Source organism: Echinops telfairi, unplaced genomic scaffold (assembly GCF_000313985.2).
Source record: "Echinops telfairi isolate 266 unplaced genomic scaffold, ASM31398v2 ScPeMD7_2;HRSCAF=8, whole genome shotgun sequence".
Lineage (NCBI taxonomy): Eukaryota > Metazoa > Chordata > Mammalia > Afrosoricida > Tenrecidae > Echinops > Echinops telfairi.
In genome coordinates, this window is record NW_022103898.1 from 39,427,562 (window position 1) to 39,438,607 (window position 11,046).

Here is an 11,046-nt window from a genome sequence, read left to right on the forward strand (position 1 = left end):
TTGCTACTGTTATGAATCATAATGTAAATATCTGATATGCAGGATATATTTTCATTGTTACAAATTGAACATAATAAACATAATTAAAGCATAGACACAAATAAAGCATAGTTATTAATCACAAAACAATATGTAATTATATATAGTGAAATATTTCTGTGTTTTCTGATGATCTTAGGCTACCCCTGTGAAAGGGTCATCCGACCCCCAAAGGGGTTGCGACCCACGGTTGAGACCGCTGCTCTAGTTCTTTGATATAGCCTCCCCTTACTATTATGGTTTTTATTTGTTTTACCTCATTAATCATGTTAGCCTTGCATATGTTCATTTGTATAATTAAGATTGTTTGATGCATGAAAGCCAAGATAGTTAACTCTTCAGAAACAGTAATAGAAGTAATGGTTCCCTGAGGATATGGGAAGGGGGTGAGTGGTGGGAAGAAGCTTACAGCATTGTGACTGTATAATCACACTTGAAGGGAGCAAACAACAGAATTGTCTGTGAGTGGGTATATTGGATGGTGTAAGATATGGCAAAAATAAATAAGGGTTCCTGGCGGGTAAGGTGGGGGAGGGAGGGAATAAAGAGGAGCTGATATCAAGGAATTCAAGAAGAAAGAAAATGTTTTGAAACTGATTGTGATAACAATTGTACAGTAATGCTTGATGGGATTGAACTACGGAATGTTGTATCTGTAAGAGCTCCCAATAAAATGATTTTATTTTAAATCCACACCAAGGTGCATCAAAAGACTTCACCAAATTAGTAAAAAGAAAATTCACAAATGGAGGAAACATTTTTGGCAATGATACATTGGACAAAAACCTAATCTCTAAAATTTCTAGAAAACTTCAATACTAAACAGGAAAAAGACAAATAATCCAATTTAAAATAGAGGAAATGAACAGACAGTTCAACAAAGAAGATATTCAGGTAGTCAATAAATATATTTTTTAAATGCTCATGACCATTAGGCCTTGGAGAGATGAAAATCAAAACAACAATGAGATATTATCTTACCCCAGCGTTAATAGTAAATTTAAAAAAAATTTAAGTACTGGTGTGGGGAGATACTGGAACCCGCTTATACTGCTGTTGAGATTGTAAACGTATCTAACCGCTGTGGAAAGCAATGTGGTGCTTTCTCAAAAAGCTGGGAATGGAAAGACTATGGTGCACCAGTCCTTCTCCTTAGCATATATCCTAGAGAAATACGAGCCAGGCCCCCTCAAAACTGGGTCTTCCTCAACGAGTTGGGAATAAAAATCTATATAACGTAACAATTCTTCTGCTTGGTATATATCCTAGAGAAACAAGAGCTATGACATGGCTAGATACATGTATGTTCATGTTCATCACAGAACCATTCAGAAGTAGCAAAAAGACAGAAAATATGTTTCTACCAATGAATGAATAAATGAATGTTGGTACATATGCATAATGGAAAACTACACAAGATCAAAGAATAAAAATAAATCTGTGAAATATTTTATAACATTGATTAACCTGGAGGGCATTATACTCAGTGAAATTAGTCAATAAAAAAAACAATATTGTATGAAAACACTATTGTAAAAAGAAACATTAATTTTTTAATCATTTTATTGGGGGTCTGTACAGCTCTTATCACAATCCATACATATATCCATTGTGTCAAGCACATTTTTATATTTGTTGCCCTCATCATTTTCAAAACATTTTCTTTCTACTTGAGCCCTTGGTATCAGCTCCTCTTCCCCCTCCCTTCCTCCCTCATGAGTCCTTGATCATTTTATAATTTAATTTTTCATATCTTACATTGACCAATGTTTCCTTTCACCCACTTTTCTATTGTCTGTCCCCCAGGGAGGGGGTTATATGTAGATCATTGTGATCAGTTCCCCCTTTCTCCGCCCCACCTTCCCCTTATCCTCCTGGTATCACTACTCTCATTATTGGTCCTCAACGGTTTATCTGTCCTGGATTCTCTGTGTTTCCAGCTCTTATCTGTACTCCTGTACATGCTCTGGTGTAGCCAGATTTGTAAGGTAGAATTGAGGTGATGATAGTGGGGGGGGGGTATGTAAAGGAAGCACTAAAGAATGAGCGGAATGTTGTATGTTTCATCAGTGCTACACTGCACCCTGGCTGGCTCATCCCTTTTTTGTGACCCTTCTGTGAGGGGATGTCCAATTGTCTACAGGTGGGCTTTGGGTCTCCACGCTGCACTCCTTCTTGTTCACATTGATATGATTGTTTGTTCTGGGTTTTTTGATGCCTGATACCTGATCCCATTGACACCTCATGACCACACAGGCTGGTGTGCTTCTTCCATATGGGCTTTGTTGTTTCTCAGCTTTATGGCCACTTGTTTATCTTCAAGCCTTTAAGACCTCAGACACTACATCTTTTGATAACTGGGCACCATCAGCTTCCTTCACCACATTTGCTTATGTACCCATTTTGTTTTCAGCGATCATGTCGGGAAGCTAAGCATCACAGAATTCCCAGTTATTAGAACAAAGTGTTCTTACATTGAACGAGTACTTGAGTAGAGACCCAATGTGCACCTGCTACCTTAATACTTAACATATAAATATATGTACATAGATCTATTTCCCTATTATTATATGTAAACATATGTACATTCCTGTATTTAGACCTCTATAAATGCCCATTTGCCTCCTAGTTCTTTCCTCTATTTCCTTTTACTTTCTTCTTGTCCCACTATCATGTTCAGCTTTCATTTAGGTTTCAGTAATTCCACTCAGTAAGGTTGCCCTTGATCAAGCCCTACCAGGCATCCTATGCCCTCCTCACCATTGATTTTAGATCACTTGTTGTTCTCTTGTCCCTGGGTTTCTTAACACCCACTTCCTTTCCTCTGCCTCCCTCTCTCCTGTGTCCCCCCTGAACTGTCAGTCCCATTGTTTTCTCCTCTGGATTGTTTATTCAACATATCTTATCCATATAGACATGCAGAGACAATAATAAGCACAAAAGACAGAGCAAAAGTAAACAAAAAATCAAAAGAACAGCAAAAACCAACAACAAAAAAAGAAAACCCTATAAATAGTTCCAGATCTGTTTGTTGACCTTTAGGAGTATTTTTCAGTTCAATCTGATGGGGTGCCACACCCTGGCCCCGACGTCTATGAAGGCTAGTCTGTGAAGGGAAACTAACCTCTGGGGTGGCCCACCTTAGGAGAACCAATCACTTGAGATCAAAAGATAAAGGGTCAAGGAAGTAGGTGAGCTGGAATCAGAAAACACAGGAGAGAAGGAGGTCTGATGTCACATTGGGGTAACTGCAATCAGTGAGGTTAAACAAAATGTATGTGATGTAAAGCTGATTATCTGCTCTGCACTCTTTCACCCGATTCACAATAAAAAGTTACCATGTTTAAAAACATGAAGAATGGAAAGAAAACAAGATCGACATTGTTGCATCTTTCACTTTACTTAGAACCACCGCCAATGCCCGTGGAGACAAGCAGTCAAGAAACCTAACAGCATATTGCATTGGGTAAATCTGCTTCTGTAGACCTTTTTCAAGTTTGAAAACAAAGATATCACATATGGACTAAGAAGTGCCTGACCCCAGTCATGACCTTTTCAACCCCCTGAAATGCACGTATAAGCTGGACAATGAGCAAGGCAGATTTTTTTAAGTGATGCCTTTGGATTATGGAGTTGGCAAAGAACAAAACAATCTTTCATGGTAGAATGGACTTAGAAGTGAGGATGGTAAGACTATCTCACATACGGAGGACATACTCTCTTGAAGGATAAGTCGCTGGAGAAGGGCTTCATGCTCGGTCCAGTAAGAGCCAGTGAAACAGAGGAGACCCTCGGCGAGATGGAATGACACAGCGGCTGCAAGAATGGACCAAAGCATAGTGATGACTGTGAGAATGGCACGGTACCCGCTGCGCTTCATTCACGGTCACGACGAGTTGAAACAGCCCAACAATGGACTCAGGTCACTAGCATGAACAACACATAAATTAGAAGGACGGGATGTGCTATGACTTCAGGTAAAGTTGAGCCTGAGTGAGCCACAAGCTATGGTAGTATCTCGGAATTGTTTTCACTGCCACGCAAAATTCACTGTTCGCTCCATTGGGGTTGATACTGGCTCTATGGGTATGCGTGCCTTATACAACTTTTTATCTTTATTGATACCTAATCTTTGCAGAGGAGCTCTGGTGGCCTACTTAGTTACACATTGAGTTGTTAATCACACGGTCTGCAGTTTGAAACCACCAGCTGCTCTTCGGAAGAAAGATGAGGTTTTCTACTCCTGTAAAAATTTACGTGAGTTCATGAGTTCCCCTAAGTCCAAATTTAATGTATTTAGGATTACTGAATAGGAATTGCGAAGAAAATGAGTATAAACCAATTCATAAAAAAGAGAAAGGATTCATCAATATAACAGGGTAGATCCTTATCTTATAAATCCAAGGGAATGGGTGTGCTAGCAACCACTCCAGTGGGTTCCCATTGCGTATTCTTTTATGTCCTATCAGTTATAAAAGGCCTTACTGAAATTCATTTGACTCACATAATGGCTTATCTTAAATAATATAGAGTCCTCTCATATCACTCACCTCCTCCACATTAGTGACACTGAATGGACACCATTAGGGGCCCTTCTTTTATTCAGAAGAAATGATTTTGATGAATGCGTTGCTTACAGGCAGAAGAAAAAATAGCAATTTGAAGCCACATTTTGAAATGAAACGTTCTGTGGTCTGAACAAGTATGATTGTCAGTTCTTTTATGCATTTCCAACATTAACACAATTAATATTTTCAAAGGAGCTTCACCAGTGACATATTTAGAAAAAGAAATCTTCATATTCTTTTCCCAGTAACTCCATTCCATTACTGAGCAGAGAATGGGCATGTGGCTACGAGGAGTGTATGCTTGAACCTCTGCAAAGTCCTTCGGCTCCTTACTGCCCCAAGTAATCCCGAGGAAGGCAAGAAAACAGCTTTCCTGTTGGCCTCACCGCCAGGCTTGTCTCCAGCACTCCGGGATAACCAGGGTTATTTATAGACAATCCCTGTTTGGAAGGTCAGACTTTATGATGTGTTTGTGACCACCCCTCCCTCTGACCAAACATGCTCACTTGCATGAGAGTCTCTGGGGATAGTTTGGGTCAAAGCCAATTTATTTCTAAATTCTAAGCCTAGTGAAGGCCGGAGAGGGCTGAGCCTGCAGCAACCACCTCAGGCTAATATGCAAGGGACACTCCGTGGCCACCTTCCTCCTCCGCTGTGCCTGTGTTACAGAACTTTGCCTGTTTCCAGCCACCGCTTTTTGTTCATGTAGAGAGTTCTGAGACATAATCATTTGTCCGTTTGTCTTTATTGGCCACGGAGGAAGCCCAATGTCATAAAACAGCTTACAAATAGGAATGGACGCAGGGTGGGGACAGTTGGGCAGGCTTTTCCACTGTGAGTGAACAACTACCCCTGGGGACTGACTAACCCTGGGCTTTGTTCACAGATGCTATGCCCGTAGGCAAATGATTTCTACATGTTCATCTCTCCTCCCTATCTTGTATCCAAGCTCCAGGGCCATCTTTCTAATTAACTGCTCAATATTTTAGCATAATATATTCTTTATATCTAAAACCAAACTTATAAATGCAAACTCTAAGAAGTAAAAGTCCACATTTATATGTCTCTAATGGCACTGTCATCCCTATTCTCCTGAATTTAAGAACTTGGGATTTCTTTGATTCCACCTTTAAGCTAGTTTCTCATCCCTCCCCACCTCCTGCTCCACTGACGGTTAGGAGTCTCTTGCCTTCGCCTTACAGTTAGCCTCCGAAGCCACCTGTGTTCTCTGCTCTGATGTCTCAAAGGAATCAGTAGAAGCTCTTGATCTAGTTTTTCTTCCATCTTGACTTCACCCCCCACCCCTACTCCCATCTCTTCCAGCTTTCACCCCTACTGATTCTCCATTGAGAAGGTCTGGTGGTGTAGTGGTTACAAGATGCGCTGAGATCCACATGGTTGACAGTTCTAAAGCACCAGCCGCCCCCTGGGAAAAAGACTAGACTTTCTACTCCTGTAACAGTTACAATCTGGGGAACATACAGAGGGTCACTATGGGTCGGCAATGCCTCAAGGACAGTGAGTTTGTTTGTTTTTTTGTTTGTTTGGACTTTCCATTAAATAGTTTGAAACAAGTCTCTGGCTCCTGGTACTGCTATTTATGATCACAGGCCTTTCAGTTTCTATAAAATTAGAATAATACCACCCTCATAAGGGTGGTATGGCCATAAAATAATTCATAGAAATTGCCTAGCTCATCATGGGCACTCAGTATCCTTATTGTTTTCCACGCACTGAGCTCAGCATTGAGAATTATAGTCAATAACATTTATTGGTCCTCACTACTTTCCAGGCACAGTCCCAAATGCTTTCAATACATTAACATATTTAATAATCACAAGTACTTTGAAGTACTCTTTCTTGCAAAAGTAGTAATAATAATTAAGCTCGATTTCCAGATCAAAGCATAGGTCAAATAGGAGTCAAACTCAGATAAGCATGAACCCCTGTAGGATACTGCTACGAAAATCAGAGTCCCTGGCGTCAAAGTGTACATACTCCACTGAAAATAAACAATTACACATCAGCCTAAATTCTCTGATTCAGGTCGTTCCAGGGTAAGGCTGTCATTCCTGTGTTTTCCCCATGTGGTCACCATGTCCTTAATAAGGACGGAGATAGATCCTTTTGCATCTTTTGGCAAGACAGGATGCTAAAAGTGTGCTAAACAGAGATTAGGAAAGTAGAGGTCCTCCTAGATCCTTATGTCTCTCTGCTTTCTCAGCAACCCTCCAGTGCAATCACTCTCCTACTCCGGTCTTCCCGTCCTACAAAACAGCTCCCTCCTCACCTTTCCCTCACTCATCCCACTACCAGGGCTTTCGTTCAAGCCACCATTTTCTAATACTTGGGCTCTTGCACTGTTTAAATCAAGGACTAGCAAATGCTTACTACAAAGGGCCAGACAATTTTTGTGTGTGCTTCTGCAGGCCAGAAGGTCTGAGTTGCTCTAAGAGAATGAAGATAACCATAGACAATCCACAAACATATGGGCATGGCTGTGTCCCAATAAAATGTTATTATAAAAGTAGGCCCTGGGCTAGATTTAATCCCAAACAACAGTTTGCCATTGCTTGTTTGCAACAGGTACCTAATTGTTCCCAACACTTGCATTCAGCTTCATCTTTGACTCCGAATTAATGTGCTCTTCCTAAATGCAGCTTTGATCATGTTCCCCAAAGACTCATCACAGTGCCTTTGTTTCCAATCTTGCCTTTCCCTTCCCTCCCCAACTCACGTGCACTATTATTTATCTGACAGACTCCTATTTATCTTCCGAAATCTAGTTCGAAGCTCATTTTTTCCAGTAGTAAGTGTTCCCTAGCCACTACCTCCCAACCTAGTTAAACGATTCTTTTCTATCTCTATGCTAAATATGAGCTTCTTCAGATTCAAGAGTCTCACAAATGGAAATTACAGTGTCCATTTACATGTGATATCATCTCCCAAACTAAAATGAGAACCTTTTCCAAACAACAGAGACAGTCTTATCTACATTTACTTCCTTCAGTTCCTGGCTCGTACTGAGCATTCAGTAAATGTTTAGATGCTTGCATGAGTCTGTTCCCAACTGGGAGATTCAGCCATCTTTCCAAGACCCAAGACACGTTTGTCTCAGTATCAGTCAGATAACATCAGGCCAAGAAGTCAGGGAGTGGCTGAGGATAAAAGGCAGCAGCCAAGGGTTCTGTTCAGGAACTAGAGAAGTAGTTCTTTGTGGAATACCCAGAACAGTGTGAGGCAATAATTGCCTTTTCATTAGTTTTCAAAAAGAATGGAAAATCTCAAGTCTTGCCAAGTGGCCTTGCAGATATTTCCTCATCAGCAAAACCAAATAGTGGGCCAGCACTGAAGAGAGGTTAGCTTGAATGGAGGTGACAAATGGGTCACATACAGTGGTGCTGAGCGTACAACCAAAGGGAGGGAGGGGGAAGTCAGGGAAAGGACAAAGAGTTGATCTGAAATAAAACAAAATAAGAGTTAGAAAGTATTTCACTCCTATCTGTGGCTCTCACTTTTTTCATGCACAGCCATAAAGGGGAAAGAGGGATAAGAAGAGGCCTAATAAATGTCTTTTACTTATGCGCTACTCAGGAACTGCACTCATGTTTTCTCTGGTGTGTGTGTGTGTGTGTGTGTGTGTGTGTGTGTGTGACTACATTTACAGAAGATGCGGTAGAGCCTGATCTGGGGAAAGAGATCAACTCCATGTGTACAAGATGACATCATAGAATGCCCACAAATTCCTTTACACTTTTGACAGGGCCACTAAAAAGGAAAGGAATAATCAGGAGCGAGGACAGAGCACTCACAATGCCATCAGTTAAGAACAGCCTATAAGCCACAAGGTTAGCCACTGAGATAGACTCAGTAGATGGTTCTTACCTTTAGAAAATATATTTCTGGCCATCTTTTCATTTTCAGTTATAAATTTCATGTATCTCCAGGCATCTAAATGTCAAGACTTGAAATCTAACTCCAACTCTGTTCTTGGATTGCAGAAGGGATGGAGGGAGTTATAAAAGTCATGTCTATCTTTGAGTTTGATTTTTTTTTTTTTGACAAGTTTTGGTCTGTGCCGCCATGGATGCCCTGGCTTTGCAGCACCTGTTCTCTAGTCTGCAGAGAAGGCAAGATCTTGTCCATTTGTCCAGGACAGAAGACCATATAAAGAAAACCTGCTTCAGAGGCTGCAATATCCAGATTGACTTTTTATCCTGGACAAACTACCCAAATGACTCTTTCCTCTAACTTCAATGCTATGTATAGAACTGAATTACCATTTTATCTATTTGTTCACACTCTTAATGTTCACACTCTTAATGTCCACTGTATCCCTGGGAATATGATTCAAATGTCAAATCCATTATTTATAAGTAACTGACATGGGAAAAACCACTGGTCTTGGGCCATCTTTGCTATTAGACTCGGCTAGAAGAAATATAAATCTTGAACCCACTCTTTGATGGTTGCAGTAAAGCTATAGAAACCAGTTCTATGTGAAAAAGTGAACAAGAAAGATAAAGACCAATACACAAAACTATAGGGCCATCCACCTAATTGTAGGTATAATTAAGAAAAGACTAGGAATCTGAGCTGATTTCCTCTGACCTCATTATTTAATCTCTACAGGAGGGCAGGGAAACGGCACTAATCTTACTTAGCTTCTGTTTGCTCACTTGTAAAATGGAAAGCTTAAATTCGGTGCCTAATTCACAAGGTTGTGGAGAGAATCAAATCATAATTATGTGTGAATATATTTTGAAACCTGTAAAATACTGTAAAGATGATATAGATATTTGAACGAGCATTGTTGTTTCAATGATTTGTGATATCTGAGGACAAATTTCTCAATATAAGCAATAGAATATATAATTTAGGTCACTAACCTGAGTGATATCAGTAATAAACATCCTGTATCCTTAGTTGGGCAAGTGTTAGAATAAGTATGCCCTAGTTCATACATGACATAACAAGAGACTAAGCAACTTTTGAGGTCTCATGCAACTGTGAAATTCTGTGATAACTGATATTAGTGTTGCCTGAAGCCACTCATTTCCCTTTGATGAACACTGTAGTTATGGGTATTTTCACAAGTTTGAGCAGGAAGCTTCCCTTTGATAATACCCACCCACCACTTACTAGATAGAAGAGATTGGTGGAGGAAACTATAGTACTGAAGTCATCTTAATTTTAGTTAACTGTTACAATACTCTTAACCACTCCTGCAATATAAAACTCTCAACTACTTTCTGCAAGTTGAAATTCTGAATTATTTTGACTTTTATCTTACCCTCCTCCCCCCTTTCCTAATACTCTGGTTACTTTTTCTAGAATGTTAGCAGTTCTGAAACTTCTCTTTTCACACCCTAAATAATAGCATAGGATAACTTCAACTATGCATGGGTCATGAACGTAACCAGTAGGATGATTTCTACTGAATTTTATTACTAGCTAAATCATCTCAACTCAGAGGTGTGTTTCCAAGTAGCTGGTAGATGCCACCACTACACATTCTCACTCTCTATAGCATAAAATTCTAACTCCTGAATAAAGTACGCAAAACTGTTTATATTTGGCATTCCCCAAATGTTGAGTCTCATTTCAGCGACTGTGGCATACATATACCTAAGACATTGACAGATGAGTATCACGTTAGTAAGAACGTCCAGAATATTAGATCCAACCTAATCCAGATATTAATTCTAGCTCTGCAATGTACTGGTTATATAAAAACAGGCAAGTTATCTAACCTTTTCGAGCCTCATTTTCCTAATCTATGAAATATTTGTTGTGAGAATTAAGTAACACTTAATTCTTAAATAAATACTTAAATAAGGAAGCGTTTATTTAGATAAATACTTCCTTATTCAGTTGAACCTGTATTTGCTAATTTGCAATCATGCTAAAATGTATTTGTAACCCCACGATGACTATTGTGGCACTTTGCCAGTAATCCATGGCTATGTACAGAACAGCAGGCAATCTGAGTTGTTCTATGCACACATTTCCAGCTGAATTTAAACAAGGCAACATTCTGCTTCTTATTTCAGCTCTTATGCTGTAAACAATGTTTCTTTTGCAGTTCATTTAGTCCACTATTTTTACAATTTACAATTTTTGTGCTTTTGACTGGTGATTTCACTATTTAAAACGTCTCCCAAACAGTGCTAAAATGGTTGTCTAGTGCATCTACACGTCTTACAAAGAAAATATGTGTGTGGGCCTGCCCCTCCCCACAGAAGAATTTATTTCAAAGGACTGCATTGGATCTGCAGCTCTGGGAGAGGGACATATCTGATCGGAGGACACGGGTGCAGATGAAGGGTGAGGAGGAGAGAGTGGAGCACATCCTGGCCCACCAGGTTGTGAGAAGGATGTTCACAATTACAGCAGCCAGTCCACAGAGAGGACCACATGGCCAGCCCCACTATGAGAC